We start from the raw sequence: 16,766 nt of genomic DNA on the forward strand, positions 1-16,766 counted from the left end.
TCCGTCACCACTCCATAAAGGCTTTGGGTCTCTGGGAGGCTCCTTTCCATAAGGAGACCTCAGGCACCACAGGGCAGCCCAAGGCGGACTTTGTACGAAGGGGCAGCACAACACACGGAGCAGTTCCCTGTGGATCTCACATCCCCGCTCAGAACAGTGGTCCCCGGAGAGGTGTTTCTTTCTGGCTCCTAAAACCTTGCACCCTAGGAGTCTCATTGTGGCCTCAGGGGTGAGCCACATTCTGGTTTCTTCCTTCCTGCAGGAGGTGGGGCCGACTACCCATGGCGTTCACCAGACAGTTCCCGCTTCACCTGACCTCAGGAACTGAACATCTCAAAAGCCCCGCTGGCGTGTCTGCTGAGGCCTTTCCCATGATGGGGCAGTGAGCACAGTGGTCCTTAACCCATCAGATTTGGGTTATATGCCTCATTTGTTTACTTTAACATCCAGGAGCCCATGCAGCACCACAGCCTGACGAACACATGCCAGTCCCAGCACATGCATCTGAGAAATGTAGAGAGACTCTTGCCGTCCTTCACTTTTCTTTGTCCAGAGCTCTTCTGTCTCCTTCCCCTGTTAGCAGAAACCTCCTGGTGGGGAAGATGGCTCCTTTCCCAGGATCACCCAGGGCCCTGGGTCCAGGCCATCAAGGAACTCCATCTCCCCCACCCCTTAATGTTTATGCAGGGTTGCTCCAGGACACACACTGGGCCAGTCAGAACCTTCTGTGCAGCTCTGCACACAGAAAAGCCAGAGACAACCCTGACTTCTGGGTTTGGGAGGTGTGGTGCCACATCCCTACATGTGAGGGTCTCTTTGAAGCAAGAGAGAGAGCCGCGGCTATTCAAGAGAATGCTGACATGAGAAAAGAGCATCCACGCTTCTAAGGAAAGAGGCCCTGAAAAGTAGACCCAATGGATGGCCTCTCCCAGGCTTGCTTGCCATGTGGCTTCTACTTAGGGTTGATCAATAGGGGGCACTGGAGGGGCTGGGAGGAGAGAAGGCTTACGTATTCCCACCCCCCTTCACTCCCTTCTGCTTCTCTGATTCCAGCTGTGTGTTGTGACTCTGGAGCGGCTTCACCCCTGGGCTCCAGCTTGCTCAGGAAAGGATTTCTTCCTATGTCTTTCTGTCCAGTGGAGGTAATGGCTTCCTTCTGTCCTAGCCTCCAAATTCTTCACTGTCTCTTGGGTATTCTTTTGAATTTTGCCCCTGACTCTTCCCTTCCATTAATGTCCCCACCAGGACCCTGACTGATGTGGATGAAGCAATACCACTCTGGTACATGAGACAGTTTTTTGTTGAAGACAAAAATAACTGCACACAGGAGCGGTCCATGGCATTCAGTGCTGCTGAGTATCACAGTGAGAAAGGTCTTCTTTTATGGAATCCCCTCGAGGGGTTTTGGTTGCTCTAGAGACAAGTCTCAATTTGTGGCCTGAAGTCCTCAGCGTCTCGTCGATCCCTGCTAATCTTCTCTGTTGAGAAAGCAAGACTGAGCAACTGCACGTACTGGATGTCAATCACATGGTTGGCTGTTCATGCGATATTTCTATCAAAGGCATCAGTATTGCTTCTCCATTATGGGAAGGATATTAACAATCTCCTTTCCAAATCAATGTCTTTTAGACATTCATTTAGAAATGAAAATAATGAATCAATTTTAAAATATCACATAAACAGTGGTGAGACCTGTGAGGTTAGCTGGATATCACAGTTTGGGTCGTGGGCATCTGGACCTAGAGCCTGTGGGTCCCCAGGAGTGGTGCCCATGGACCCACTTCCCCACTACAGGTGGGCCTGCCTGTCTCTCCTCCATTGCCCTGAGGACAGAGCTAGTTTGTCTGCCTCAGGGCTGGGACTTGGGTGGTGAGAGGCTAGGCTCCAAGAGTGCACTAGGGGAGGGACCCAGTGAGCTGAGATACAGCTGCAGTTAGTACCTAAGGTTTGCAGAAAATAGTAACACACTTTGCCAGGTCCTGAAGAATTGACCATTTCACCCGGGATGCCTGACTTTCATAGTCATCGGTGATCCAAACATAAAGGTAAGCCCTTGTGTAAGAGCAAAGATTTCAGACCGGGGACATGGACAATGGGAATATTCAAGGCACGAAGGAGGAAAGCAGGAACAGTTACTATTAACTGAATATATCTCACTGGCTACAAAAGTAGCACACTGGCAAGTAGAAATGTAAGAAAACAAAATGACTCAACCCTCAGTGGCAACGTGGTCCACTCTGCAGTGTGCTTCTCTGCAGACTGTTAGTCTAAGTCTGGCGAAGGCTAGAAGGTTTCCTGAGAATGGATCTGTCCACTCTCTGTGCCATCAAACGTGGGTCCTGGACGGACACTGTCAGGGATGGACTAGTCTCAGGGGCACCATGGCCTCTAGCTTCCTTTGAGGAGACCAGATTCGCCATACGAAAGCATTCCTGCACCTATTGATTTTGTGTTGGAAGGATGACAGATTAGGACAGACTTGTATACAGTATTATGAAAATAATACATGATTTCATGTGGAGACATTAAAATCATAGAAGGAAACATCAATTTTTGCTAACTTCTGACCTCTAGTGGCGTGAGGGAGAAGCCACCTTTGCACCCTGACAGAAGACACTCCCTCCCACGTGCTCCTCTCTGGGGACGGCAGGCAGCAGCCCCTGCAGGGCTCCTCCTGGACACTCGCTCCCCCTCTGCTCTGGGTATCTCCTTCCTCCTTCAGCCCCGTATGTGACAGCTTTGACACTGAGCTGACCACAGAACAAGTATACCTGTGTCAGCCAGACAGACAGTGTGGGGAAGACACCGCAAACCCTGAGGGCCTGCAGACAGAGGCAGCCAGGATCCACCTGGTTCCTGGTCCCGCGTCCTGACTGGTGATTCATCCCCTATCCTGTAGCATTTCCAGGAGATGACAGTACAAAGGGCCAAGTGTCTGAGGCAAACCAACTACCTGCTGTCTGAATGATATAAATGTGACCACGTGGGCATCTCTCCTGGGAAAAGATAAAATCTTGGCCATTCCAGCAGGAGGCAGAGGCGTCCAGGGATGTGGTCTTGGAGGAGGCCAAATATGACCCTGCAGATACTCAGAGAGCCACTGTGTGGTGACAATGCTGCTGTGTCTGGAACCTGACCTCCTTCCCTGAAAGCCTCAGCTTCCCCATGGAGCCTGTCCCCATCCATGAACAGTCACACCTGGGAGGCCCTCATGGCACCTCAGATTTGTGGCCTGGTCTGCTTTTTGGAAGACTCTACTAAAACATTTTTGGAGGATCAAGATGTGATTGGTGACCCGGCAGCTCAAGGACTGGGGGTCCGGGCTCCACGTGCTGCTGCCTCCAGCCAGGTCCCCTCAGTCCAGGGCATGCTTGCCCCTCAGAGGCAGAAAGAGATCCACTATAGAGCCTGCAGACACAGCCTCAGGCAGGTCTACATTCCCCAGCCTCAGGCAGGTCTGCATTTATCTGCAGATGCATCTTGTCACTTCCAGGCACTGTTTGGAAGGAGAAGCTCCCCACCCCTTGGAACACACCACCTACTCAAGCCCCTGTGGGGTTTCCATCCCTCCATCCTTCGCTGGGTCTGGGAGACTGCCCAGCTCTGGTCCTCAGGTCTGACTGGGGCTGAATTCCACCTCTGAGGTAGACTAGGAGTGACCCTAGCCCAGGTCACACACTCCAATGCATCCCTGAAATGTCATTTCTGTCACAGGACAAAATTCCACACGTGGGGGTGGGGACAGCCTGGTTCTGAGCTCTCTCTCTCCTCATCTATTGAACTCTGGGTGAGGAGTTGGGGGAGAGAGGGGGTGAAATGCAGAGCCTGAGCACCTCTGTCCTGGGCAGCTGCCTCTCTCCTCCCCACTAAGCAGCCTCAGTCAGGAATGTGAATCCAGTGCGGCCAGAGCCTCCAATTGTCCACAAGAGGCCCAAATATCCAACTTGTCCAGTGAGATCTCATGAAGCATGGCAGCAAATCCAGTTTTTCTCCTCCCTCCCTCACCCATATACACAGCACTATCCCAGCCTGGGCTTCAGTCAGATACACATTATGTCTCTGAGCCCCAGGTTACTTCTCTCTGCAGTGTGTTTATCACACATGCTCACAAAGTCAGGAGAATCCAGTGAGATGACACGCGTGCAGCACCTGAACCCAGGTCAGCAACCTCCCCAGGAGACCCGCTGCATCTCTGAGCTGATTGCAGCTGGGGTGGCTCCTGGGTCCAAAGTGCACATCCTCCAGGCAGAATCTTCTGTCACCGAGCCTCAAGCCCCAAGTGTTCCTAAACAGTGGGTGAAGGACACTGCCACACACAGTGACACCTATAGGTAATCTTGCCACCGGAGCCACATTTTTGTAAAGAATCTACTTGTAGATTCTTCGAGTAGGGGGAAATTGATGAGAAAGGTGAATTGGAGACACTACTTCTAACGGGTAAGGAGTGAGCAGCAAATAACACTTCTCCCTCCCCTGGAACCATGTGTCCCTTGATGTGTGGCTGGCTCAGGGTAACTCCTGGGCTCCTGGAGCATAATCTTCATAGTCCTGAGGACCTATGAAATTTCCAGATAACAGATCTAAATAGATTTATTTGTCTCTCTGTCTCAAATCTCTTTGTCTCTGTCTCTCTGGTTCTCTGTCTCTGTCTCTCTGTCTCTCACACAAGCACACCAAGTCTCTTCCTATCCTGCCTCCCCTATGGTTCAGACTGGAGTAAATTTAACCCACAGCAGGGAGCTGGCTCCCTCTAGGGGGAACAGCAGGAATTGTGAATGAACTTGACCTTGAGCTAGAAGCACTGGCCTGTTCCATATATAGACTCTGAGGCTAATCATTAAATCTGGAAAACTATTGCCTTCAGAGAAAATGTAACCCATCCTACATTTATAAATTGAATCAAAATTACAGAAGAAAATGGTAATGTGTATATGGAAATATATTTACACAGATGTCATCACTAAGCACTGGCTGAAGGACCAGATGCGTCATGAACTGCCAGCTGTGTGACAAGGGCAGCCCACTTGGCTCCTCCAGGCTTCAGTAAAATGGTGGAGAAAATACCCTGTAGGTTGTCATGTGGACATGAAATGAGGGGTCACACATACTGTATTTTGTCCAGTGCTCTGCACATACTTAGTGCTCAAAAAGTTCCAGCAATATGTATGAGCAACATTAAAGACATCAATCCACTTTGGTAAATATTTCTTCCCCAACTATCAATTCTACCCCTGTGTTCAGAAAAAATAAGTGGAAAGGGGCTGTTAACCTCAGTGAACTGTCCCCCCTGCCTGACAATTCAATTCAGACGTCCTTCTTCATAGAGAGAGGCATCACACAGAAACACAATCTATAATACCATTGTTTTTGATGTGGCTACAGATGAGATTATGTGATGTACAGAAGTGAATTTGAGGCACAAAATTGAAACTGTTATGGAAAATCTATGGTAGGCTATGTTCTTATTTTCCCAAATGTAATTCCCTCACTCGGGGGAATTCCAGAGAAAAAACATCCCAGATGACACAACTTCCTTATGCTCACCTCAGGTGTCTCTCCCTGGGGAAAGAAAAGCATCCCCAGTTTTGGGTGTGAATCCGCACATAACTCTGTCTGCTGAAGGTGCGAGAAGACAGCAGTTTCCCTCCCAGTGAGGCTCTGTGTGAGTGAGTAGACAATCCCAACTGAAACCGCATTACGGAGCATACATTCCAACACCACCATCTTTGAGACGCACAGGAACGGGATTCCACAGGAACCCAATGTGCTGTTCTCTGCTCTCGAGTCACTGGGTGTACCCAGCATTCTAAGAAGAAAGCCTAAGGGGAGGACCCATCCTGGAGCCCATATTGATCTGGGCAATGTGGCAGCTGTGCTCATCCAAGTTCACTGTGTCTTCAAGGGCTGAGTCCCACCTGCCACTCCCAAAAGAACACAACACCATATGCAATTTGCACATTTGTGATTTGGACTTTTGGATTCTGTGACCATTATCTCGGTGAGGCCTGTCCTTGCTATTGCTGGGGCATCCGCAAGAACATGCCAGGAAGGGGGTGGACACAGGGCTCACAGCCGGGCTGACCACACCTAAGGCCACCAAGGCATGGGGACCCAGGAGACACGAGCCAGGCCACCAACACAGAGCCAGCGCTCCTCCTAGACCATGCCAGGACAGCACAAAAGCAAGCACAAAATGGAGAGACAGGAGCTGGGGAGGAGGTGTGTACCTGCTTGCTTGGATGCCAGGAGTGAGGGCAGGAACTTGGTGGAGCTGGCAGACAAGAATCTGGGCCAGGGTTTTCTGAAAAGCATCTCAGCAACACACACTTGAGGATCATCCAGAGTGGTCTTCCCCAACCGAAAGGGGCAGTTTGATTCCACCCTGGAGGTTCTGTGAGGGTCACAGCTGTTAGAGAAAAAGTCCTCAGTACGTACCCTGAACACAGGTGACAGAGGATGTGTTACTCACAGAAAAAGGCAAGGCCCTGAGCAGATTTTAATTTTGCTTGAGGTTCGGAACCTCTGCCTAGTCTGTACTTTTTGTGATAAGAGCCTTTAAGAGCTACTTCCTTAGGAACTTTCAATTATGCAATAGAGTACTATGAACTGTGGTCCCATCATGTAGGGTACATCCTGGGACTTACTTATTTGATACCTGGAAGTGGTACCCTGGTCAGCGATGTTACCCATGTCTTATTCTGTCGCACTACATCTAAAAACAATTTATGTAAAGTGCACATAACATGTAACTGACCATTTTAGCCATTTCAGAGTGGACCGAAGCTCTGAGGCTTTACTACATGTACAGTGTGTACGACCAGCACTGCTCTGGGCTCTACAGCATTTCCCTCCCCTAAGGAAGCTCTGTAGCTATAATGAGTCACCCCCTCTCCCTGCCCGGCCGCTGTCAACAGGGATGTGCCCACATCCATGGTATTTTGGTGCACCAGGAATGGGGTGGAGCAACTCCCATGATGCCATCAAGTTAAAAGGGAACCAGGCTCAGCCTGTCAGGTAGGCCCAGGGACACCTGCTCCTCTGTGTGGAGGGGTCCTATTCCCTCATGATATTGTGATGGCACTAGATGCTGAGAAGGGGCGTCAGGAAGTACAAACACAAATGCTGTGGTCAGGCCAGGGGAAGCCATAACCTTCCCACTGTGGTCTCTCAGCCCTACAGGGAGAAAGAGGATTACTGCACACTCACTCACTCATCAGCACACATTTATGGAGGCCCCCATGCTGAGCACGGTGCAAGGGACAGGAAGGTGTGGACAAGGCCCAGATCCCCTGGGGAGACACAGACACGTGAACACTGACTCCAAACACAACAAGAGCACTTTGGTGGGATGTTGTGGGCAGGTACTCTGGGCACCCACAGAGCCTACCTGGACGGCTGCTCAGTCAGGTATGGCTCTCACCGCCCTGCCTCCATCCAGCCTCACATCCTGATTTCCCACCCCCAGTCTGATCCTGGCCCCAGAACAGGGTCTGTTGGAGTGTAGGGTGCAGCCTTGGGGGGATTCCTTCCTGACCCGACTGTTCTGCTACTTTAGCCTGGATGGCGCAGTTGGGCCTTGGTGTAACACCTGTGTTGTCCACTAGGTGGCGCTGCTTAGTTTACTGGGATAGGTGTGCAAATGGAAATAGCTTCACCCAGCTCTCTAGTCTGGCACAGGAAATTGGCCCTCTCACCCACCCACAATCAAGCACCCCTCCTTTGTCTCAGGCCTCCGTCCACTCCCACCTCTACCCAAGCTGTTCGCTTGCCACGTGGCACTTTCCTCCAGAGTTTTATCTCAGATGGGTTATTTTTTTTTCCAAAACCACACAATTCAGAGACCCCCACAGCTGGACCCGTGCCAACTCTCTGAAGGAGGGTCTCACTGAGCAATGGCAGGTGGTGGCTTGTCCCAGAAAACATTCTTGCGGTTGGGCAGTGGCAGAGGTTCAGAGATTATGGTAAGCCACAACATTCAGTGGACACCAGGTTTTGCTGCAGTCTGGTGTCTGTCCCAATACCCACAAACGTGGCTGCTCTCTGGGGTCCTGTGGGACCTTTGTCTGCGGGGAGGCCCTATGGCATCTATCAAATGCCCTCCAAGCAGGGAAACCACTTCTCCTCATGTGGCACATGGATACCTCAGACCCTGCTGCCTGTTCCTGGGGATTCACCCTGCTTCCTCACCAGAGCTCTGCCAGGCGCTGAGCTTCAAAATTTCAAACTCTGCTCTCCACTGTTTATAGACTCCTGGTGATCCTTTCTCCCTGTCAATGGTTTTAGGGAACATATTTCTTTTTCAGTCCCCTGCGAGTGTTTTCACTATTTCTCTCTCTTTCTCTCCAACTACTTTTCATGGGGGAGTGCTTTTTGTGCATGATCCCGATGTGTTACACGCTCCCCATTTCCCTTTCTCTCTCTGTTCTCTTTCCATGAAAATGGTTCCCTTCCCTCCATGGCTTTTCTCTCCCCCACTTAACCTCTCCACACTGGGGTGCCTGGGTAGCTTGGTCGGTTAAGCATTCGACTTCAGCTCAGGTCATGATCTCACGGCTGGTGGGTTCACACCCCTCGTAGGGCTCTGGCTGGCAGCTAGCTCAGAGCCTGGAACCTGTTTCAGATTCTGTGTCTCCCTCTCTCTGACCCTCCCCTTCTCTCTCTCTCTCTCTCTCTTTCTCTCAGAAATAAATAAAACATTAAAAACAAAACAAAACAAAAAACCTCTCCACATTGCATACCTGTCGAGTTCTGTAGCTCAAGTTATGCAAATTGTTGCCTTAATCCTCAGATCAATTTCCTAGGTGTTCAAAATGGTTTGGTGGTGATATAGCTGCGTTTTAAGGACAATCCAGTTCAGGTTCTCCATGCTGCTCTGGCATCTTATATCCTCCCCTATCATCTTTATTTTTATTTATTTTTTTAAGTTTATTTATTTACTTATTTTGAGAGAGAGAGAGAGAGAGTGAACAGAGGGTGGGCAGAGAGAGAGGATCCCAAGCAGGCTCTGCACTGTCAGCACAGAGCCCGATCTGGGGCTTGAACTCATGAACTGTGAGATCATTCTGAGCCAAAACCAAGAGTCAGATGCTTAACCAACTGAGCCACCCAGGTGCCCCTATTTCTATTTAAAACCAACTCAGTTTGCCTGGGTGGCTCAGTCGGTTAAGCATCCAACATAGGCTCATGTCATGATCTCACACTTGTGAGTTCAAGCCCCATGCGGGCTCTGTGATGACAGCTGGGAGCCTGGAGTTAGCCTTGGATTCTGTGTCTCCCTCTCTGTCTGCCCCTCCCCAGTTTTTCTCTCTCTCAAAAATAAGTAAACATTAAAAAAATAAAATAAAACCAAGTCACCTGCACCAAGTGGACATGCTCACAGAGAAGAAGAGAAACCACAGCCAGGGATGACCTGATGCTTCTGGGAACTGTTCTCTAGCAACCACAGAGCAGGACATATGCCCACGTTATGCACAGTCATGGTGCCCTGCTTACTGCCTTGGTAAGATCAGCGTCAAGAAGCTACTCCCTGCTATGAACTCCCACCAGCACAGACTGTTCTCTGCAGGGTCCCTCTGGACAGCTTAAATGTTACCAACCCTGCTATATAGTTTCCCATATGTTGCCTTCCGGGGACCATTGTTTATCTAAGCTCTGACTTGCAGAACAGCTGAGGCTATTCTCAGGCAAAGGGCAGGTAGTAAGAGAGAAGGATGCATGTTTCAAAACCTAGGAAAGGAAAACACATGAGTTTCTAATTAAACCAAACTGTCTTAAAAGCCATCCTTTCTTCCGAGATGTTAGTGCCACCCTGATGGAGAACAAATACTGAATTTATTCTCCCAAGTGTTTACACAGGGCTGGGGAGGAAGGCTGAGGATGCGGGTTGTGCAGGGGGCTTGTAGGACCGCGCGCGGCTCTGCAACCATTTCCATTTGGAGGGAATGTGGGCAAGGGCACGTGGCACTGCCATCCACAGCCTGGCGGGTGGGGTGTACGATGGGGCCAGGCTCAAGGACGGCACCTTCTGGGAACCCTGAACCTCTAACCCAAAACGTGGTGGCCAAGCTGGTTTGGGGGTGGCCCTGCCCCTCAGTGTATCTCACCCCTGCCAGGAGCAGCCCCACTGAGCTGACAGAAGGGTCTACCCTGAACCAACCCCCTTCTTTCAGGCTACATTCCCATGTGGAAAACCTCTCCAAGGCTCCCAAGGGACTGGGTGGGGTGCTGACAGGGCCTTCCTAGTGACAGGGCATCGTTCTGCTAATAAAGGAAGCTACATATACGCTTGTCTTGTTTTGTGTAAATAAAGGCTATTGCTAGCAGGATCTTGAAAGCCAAGAAGCCCCCAAACCTGATGGGCATGGGTTGAATATTTGTTTGTTTATCTGTGTTTGTTTCATTTTCTAAAATGTTTATTTATTTATTTTGAGACAGATTGCACTCAAGAGCCAGGGAAGGGCAGGGAAAGAGGGAGAGAGAGAATCCCAAGCAAGGTCCATGTTGTCAGCACAGAGCCTGACTAGGGACTCCATCTCACAAACCATGAGATGATGACTTGAGCTGAAATCAGGAGTTTGATGGTGAACCAACTGAGCCATGCAGGCATCCCTGTTTCATTTTTAAATCAATTCCTCCTAAGCCCAGGTGACAAATAAAAATTCACATTGTCCCTTCTTTTCCAAGTCCAAGCCCATTGGCTATGGATCCTTTTTTCCTAGGAATAATTATTTCCTTCTTGTCCCTCTGGTTTTACATCCTAAAAATGTGGCTTGGCTTTCCATCTGCCGGGGCTCTCTCTTTGGCTATCTTTGGGAGTGGCTCTAGATCTTGGTAAAGTAGTACTGTTTAGACCTTTTTGAAGGATGTCTTTCGGGTCCATGATGTTGTTTAATACCACCAGAAATGTTACTGTTTTGGTTAACGCCTGATAACATATTTTTAAAATTTTTAATAACTCCATAAGAAAAATTGTTGCCAAAGTAAAAGCTGATAATCAGAGCCTGCTGGAATTTTTTAGTTTTTAATTGTCTTTCATTTTTTAATTTTTAGGCCTTATTCTACCAAGCAGAAAAATAAAAACAGATCCAAATTAAAAGGTTGTTTTTTTAAGATTTTATTTTTTAAGTAATTACTACATCTGACATGGGGCTTGAACCAATAACCCAGAGATCAAGGATCACATGCTCTACTGACTGAGCCAGGAGGTGCCCCAAACCTAGTAACTTTTGTACCTATTTCACAACAGTAATTTTCTGTTAAGCAAAATTTACCCAGAGGAAGACTTTCTGACAGGTGGATGGGTGTGTCAGTCCTTTGATATTATTAAAGCAAGAAGCCAATTCTTTGAGAAGCTAAAAAGAGAAGTCCTTATCTTAGAAGTCGAGTCTTTACTGGAACAGAGGTCTGGTTCCAAAAATAATTCGAGAGTGCTAATCCTTTTTACCACCCTCAAACCTTCCTTATTTATCTCAAAAGGCAGGTAAGTATTGTAAAGGTTCTGGCCAAATGAAATCAAAAGTCCTTCTGGGAAGTGCTTGCATTTTTTCCCTTTGCCTTCAAAATTTAAACATTTAATATTCTGCTGGTCTTCTCCAGGAATTTCTTATCTGGTCCATCTCTTCACAGTGCAAGATTCCAGGGAAATCATTGTTACCACACAAACATGGAAAACAAGGCCATTTAAAACTTGACTTACTAAGGAAAATACAAATCTTAAGTGTCTTCTCCACAAATATTTTAAGAGGAAAAATAAAGCTTTAAGTCATCTAACTTAAAATTTTATTTTTTAAGTAAACTCTACACCCAACATGGGGCTTGAAGCAACAGCTCCAAGATCAAGAGCCACATGCTCTCCTGGCTGAGCTAGCCAAGCGCCCCAAAACTAGTAAGTTTTATACTTATTTCATGACAGTAATTTGACACCAGAAGCTATAAGGTCTGTGACTGTGTACATTCTCGTTCGTCTTTTTATGCATTGTAAATGCTTCTACATTCAGATGGCATTGCTAAAATTACTTCTTGAGGACCTCTATTTAGTTGGCTTGAAGGTAAATGACAGTAAGCACTGGGCATTCTAAAACTCCAAAAGGTAGAAGCTAACCCAAGTGCTTTCCAGTTCGAAAGATCTAAGAAATTATTTGATAAGGTACTTTAAGATTGATGGTTTAATTAACACAAACACATATTTAGAGTTATCAACAGTAAAGAAACAGACTTTTATTCTAGCTGAGTTCACTAGCCAAGTAAGTTATGTTATTGAAGATCTTACAAGATCTTCCATCCACACAAAAATAAATAAGTAAATAAAATAATAGCTTAGTATAAAACTGACTTTGTCTAATGCTTAATAAAGTTTTGTAAGCAACCTGCACATCATTGTTGGAAACAAGTAGATTAGATATCAAGTTTTGGAGTAAATTTTGTAAATATGAAGGGGCCGAGGGCAGGTTGCTCCAAGATGGGCCACTTTGGCATAAAGATTGTTTTTGAGTTAAAGCCAATCAAAACCCAGCTGATTCAGAGAAATCCCTTTACCTCTTCCTGCAACTATCTGCCTATAGCAGGAAGAGGAAATTAACCTAGAGGTTCCTCCTTCCCTGAGAAACTAAACCGCACAACAGGACAACCATTGTTTTCCAAACATCTCCTCTCTCCTTCCTGCTAATGGTCTCCCTCCTCTATATATCCCCAGCCCTGACCTTTCTCCTTATCTCAGGATGTCCTGTGAGTCTCATGTAACATGTCTTTAGAATTCCATGCCAACATGGATTCCCTGTATGTATGAAACTAAGTTTGATTTTCTCCTGTAAACCTGTATTAGTTAGATTCTTAGCCCAACTCTGACCTTACAGGGCAGAGGAAATTCTTCCTCCTGGAAACTAACAAATTCAACCAAATAAATTTGGAGATCTAAGTGGCTTTCTGAAATGCTTCATGAATCAGGAGGGACCCCACTGAGCAGGTAGAGATGTACATACAGAAGTGGTACAAAATGGAAGATTTTTACATAAGGGGGTGTCCAGAGAGTTATTAGCAAAGGAAAAGGATTGCTCCCACAACGCCTCTTTCTAGGGGACACATCATGGTTACTACCTCACCCTTTTGAGGGACAGAGAGGACCCAAGTGGCAGATTCATTAGACTAGGTTGAAAACTTCCTGGCTGACAGGTTAACATTACATTGGTGGGGTAGGTGGAAACTGCAGTTAGGTTCTGTATTAAAAACCAGTTGAGGTCCTGGATGACTCAGTCAGTTAAGGGTCCAACTCCAGTTTAAAGTCATGATCTCACAGTTTGTGGGTCAAGCTCCGCATTGGGCTCTGTGCTGACAGCTCAGAGCCTGGAGCCTGCTTCAGATTCTCTGTCTCCCTCTCTCTCTGTCCCTCTTCTGCTCATGCTCTGTCTCTCTGTCGCTCTCTCAGAAATAAATAAACATTAAAAAAAAGTACCAGTTTGGGAACTCTGTTGAAATGACATTCTGGGTTTAAAATTACTACTTTTGAAGGGTATTACAAAGATTATAAAGGATAAGTTACATGGCAGTCAGCATACAATTCCTAGCATGGAGCTGTTACTATTATTTTTTTAAAAAATTGTAATGTTTTTATTTACTTTTGAGAGAGAAAGAGATAGAGCATGAGTGTGTGTGTGTGTGTGTGTGTGTGTGTGTGTGTGTGCGGGGGGGNGATCATGACCTGAGCCATTGTCAGACGTTTAACTGACTGAGCCACTCACGTGCCCCTACTACTACTACTCTTAATGATGTTCTGGAATTTAAGAGGGCCTTATCACCAAAACACCCTTGTTAGGGTCATATCTTTTTTTTTTTTTAATTTTTTTTTTTTTTTATTTCTAGGAGAGAGAGAGAGAGCGTGAGCAGGGGAGGGTCAGAGAGAGAGGGAGTCACAGACTGAAACAGGCTCCAGGCTCTGAGCTGGCAGTCAGCACAGAGCCCGACGCGGGGCTCGAACCCACGAACCGCGAGATCATGACCTAAGCGAAAGTCGGACGCTTAACCGACTAAGCCACCCAGGCGCTGTTAGGGTCATATCTTAAGATATACCACTGACAATTTGAGAACTGTCAAACTGTCCAGAAATAGGACATGTGACAATCCCTTAGGTCCGGAGAGGGCAGAACACCTGAGGTCACAGGACACAGCAGAGATGGACAGAGGATTAGGGTCAGAAGGCCACAACACTCTTAACTGGAGCCATTTCAACACACACCCTCAGGTGTGCTCTGTGCTCAAGGTTGGATGGAGAGTGAAGGACTAAGGTGCACTTGGGGTCTCTCAACCACACCAGCTTCCATCATCATGGCTTTCTACCCAGATTTTCTGTGCTTGTTGGACCTCCAAATGGGCATGATGCACTGAAAGAGGTCACCTGTGGGTAGATCTTTGGGAAAAATGAAATGCTGCCTCCTGGACTCAACTCAGTGAACCTTGCTCATCGGTGATCCATCTGGGAAGCTAGGGTTCTTCCCCTCTTTTCTTGCACATTCTCAGAAAAATAATCATCAGGTCAAAAACTTTCTCTACTTCTAGTGGATTCACTCTCCAAACTGGACTTGTCAGCAAACATGAGTGAACGGTTGCCTTAAAATTTCTGTCTCTAGGTCTTGACTTATTTGTAATCTAATGGAAGAGGTAGTGGCTTTTTGTAAAAATACAGAATATATGAATGTTTACTTATCAAGTGAAACAATTAACCAAACCAGCTGCCAGGCTCATGAGCAATAGTGTCAGATGTTGCTTACATGGTTGTCCTGGGGATGGGACAGGAATGCACCATTTCCCTGGCTTGTCTCTTCCCATTAGAGCTTTCATGAACTTGGCAGTGGCTGTTTTTAAGGATTCTCAGAGGGACCTTGGCCATTACCCTTCCAGCAATTTCTTCTATTTTTTTAATTAAAAAATAAAAACAAGTAATCATTTTGAAAATATGACAAAGTTCTGGTAAGCAAGACTTTTTAAAAAAGCATCCAAAATCCCAGTCTACTTCATTCTGGCCTCTTGAAACCAGTAGATGACTGGGATTTATGGCTCACTCAGGAATACTGTTTTGACGGATGGCCTTTGATCACCATAATAACCTTATAATTGCTGGAGGCCGAGCGGCTCCAGTAGGTCCAGGGGTCCCTGAAGGATGGACGGTGTCGGCAAGAGAGAGTGTGAGAGAGCCCCGTGATTCTTTCTGATCACCAGGCAGGCATCTGTGTCCTGTCGGTTTTGGTGTCTTTATTTATACATTAAATGATAACATGACATCAGAAAAAGGAATTTTTACAATGGATAACTCTTTGTGATAAGATGCTTTGGAAAGTGTACAGAAGCAGGTTTTACAGAAATATTCTTGCAGAACTATTACAATTATAGTGAGGTTAAGTAAATCTTATAACTAAAGATTTAGCAGGGTATTCTTAGTAAAAGATAGGATACATATTTATTCTAAGTTAATAACGCTAAGGTTAGGTCATAGGATAAGTGTATAGATGGGCTAAGAGTCATTCTGTCTGGCTCTCGAATGTTTCTGAGTTGGTTAATAAGTTGTTTGTGGAAACCTATTTGATGCTGAATGTGTGAACACCATGGAGGCCCTAAATGTGTCAGCCTTTTGTTTGTGGGTAATGTTTTAGCTACTCTTATCTATCCTCATCCTAGCCACCTGTAAGGGAGGGTGTTTGCAGAAAGTAGGCCTTGGGGAAGGGACTGCCATACATCACCAATTAGGAGAAGGTGTAAGTATTAACTTAAGTTCTGCCCTTATCTGTACCTTAACTCTAAATTAGGCTCTTTGTCTCGGGGCCAGGCTCAGTTGTAATTCTTGTGTTCTTAACCCCCTAAGTCTTGGACCTGCAAGGCCCTTAGGAAGAGCCTTTTGACAATCATCCATAGAGCTTTCAACTAAAGTCTCTCTTGCAAAGGCAGGAATATGCTTTTCCTTATGAGGTATCTGTGTTCAGAATATTGGTCTGATATGGAATATTGTGAGGCCTGGTCAATACCAGTACAACATGAGCCAGTAGTAGCAGGAGATCCCAGTTTTCATTTCTCATGGCAGGAACTCTGCAAACACTGCCATTTCCTTGCTGTGACTGCCATCCAGAGAGGCAGCTCCCGGCATATAATAACCTTTATCTCATCTTACAGATGAATGAACTAAAGCTTAGAGAGTTTTGGGAACTTCCTTAACCAGCAAGCAGAGAGCCAGGATTTTATCTCAGGAGCTAGCTGTAAGCTGTTAATTCCAGACCACGCAGCACCTAGGACCGCAGGGCTGTGCCACACCTGAGACGGAAGGCTGACAGTCGGTGAAGATAATGGAAGAGAATACACAGGACAACAGTTAATGTTTCATGCTGCATTCCAAGAGACCTCACACCTCCCCCACTCCCTGCCCAAAGTTAGTACCCCAAAATTGTAGTTTGGAAAATTGTTGCCAGGCATGGGAAGAAATCAGAATCTAGATTTTACGATGATCAGTACTAGAATCTACTATCTACAAATCTGTGTTGACTGAAACATATATTCTCTCTATAGTCACTTCATTTTTACCAAAGATATCCAAATTAGCATTAGTTTATTTTTCAAGATGAGTCTGGTTTTAAAAAATATTTGGCCTGATTATTTCCCCAAGTACAGAAAGAATAGTGATTGACATGATTTCACTCACATGTAGAATTTGAGAAACACAACAGATAGAGAGAGGAAAGGAAAAGTAAGATAAAAACAGAGAGGAAGGCAAACCATGAAACACTTTTAAA

This window comes from Crocuta crocuta, unplaced genomic scaffold, assembly GCF_008692635.1.
Source record: "Crocuta crocuta isolate KB4526 unplaced genomic scaffold, BGI_CrCroc_1.0 scaffold99, whole genome shotgun sequence".
NCBI classification, from domain to species: Eukaryota; Metazoa; Chordata; class Mammalia; order Carnivora; family Hyaenidae; genus Crocuta; species Crocuta crocuta.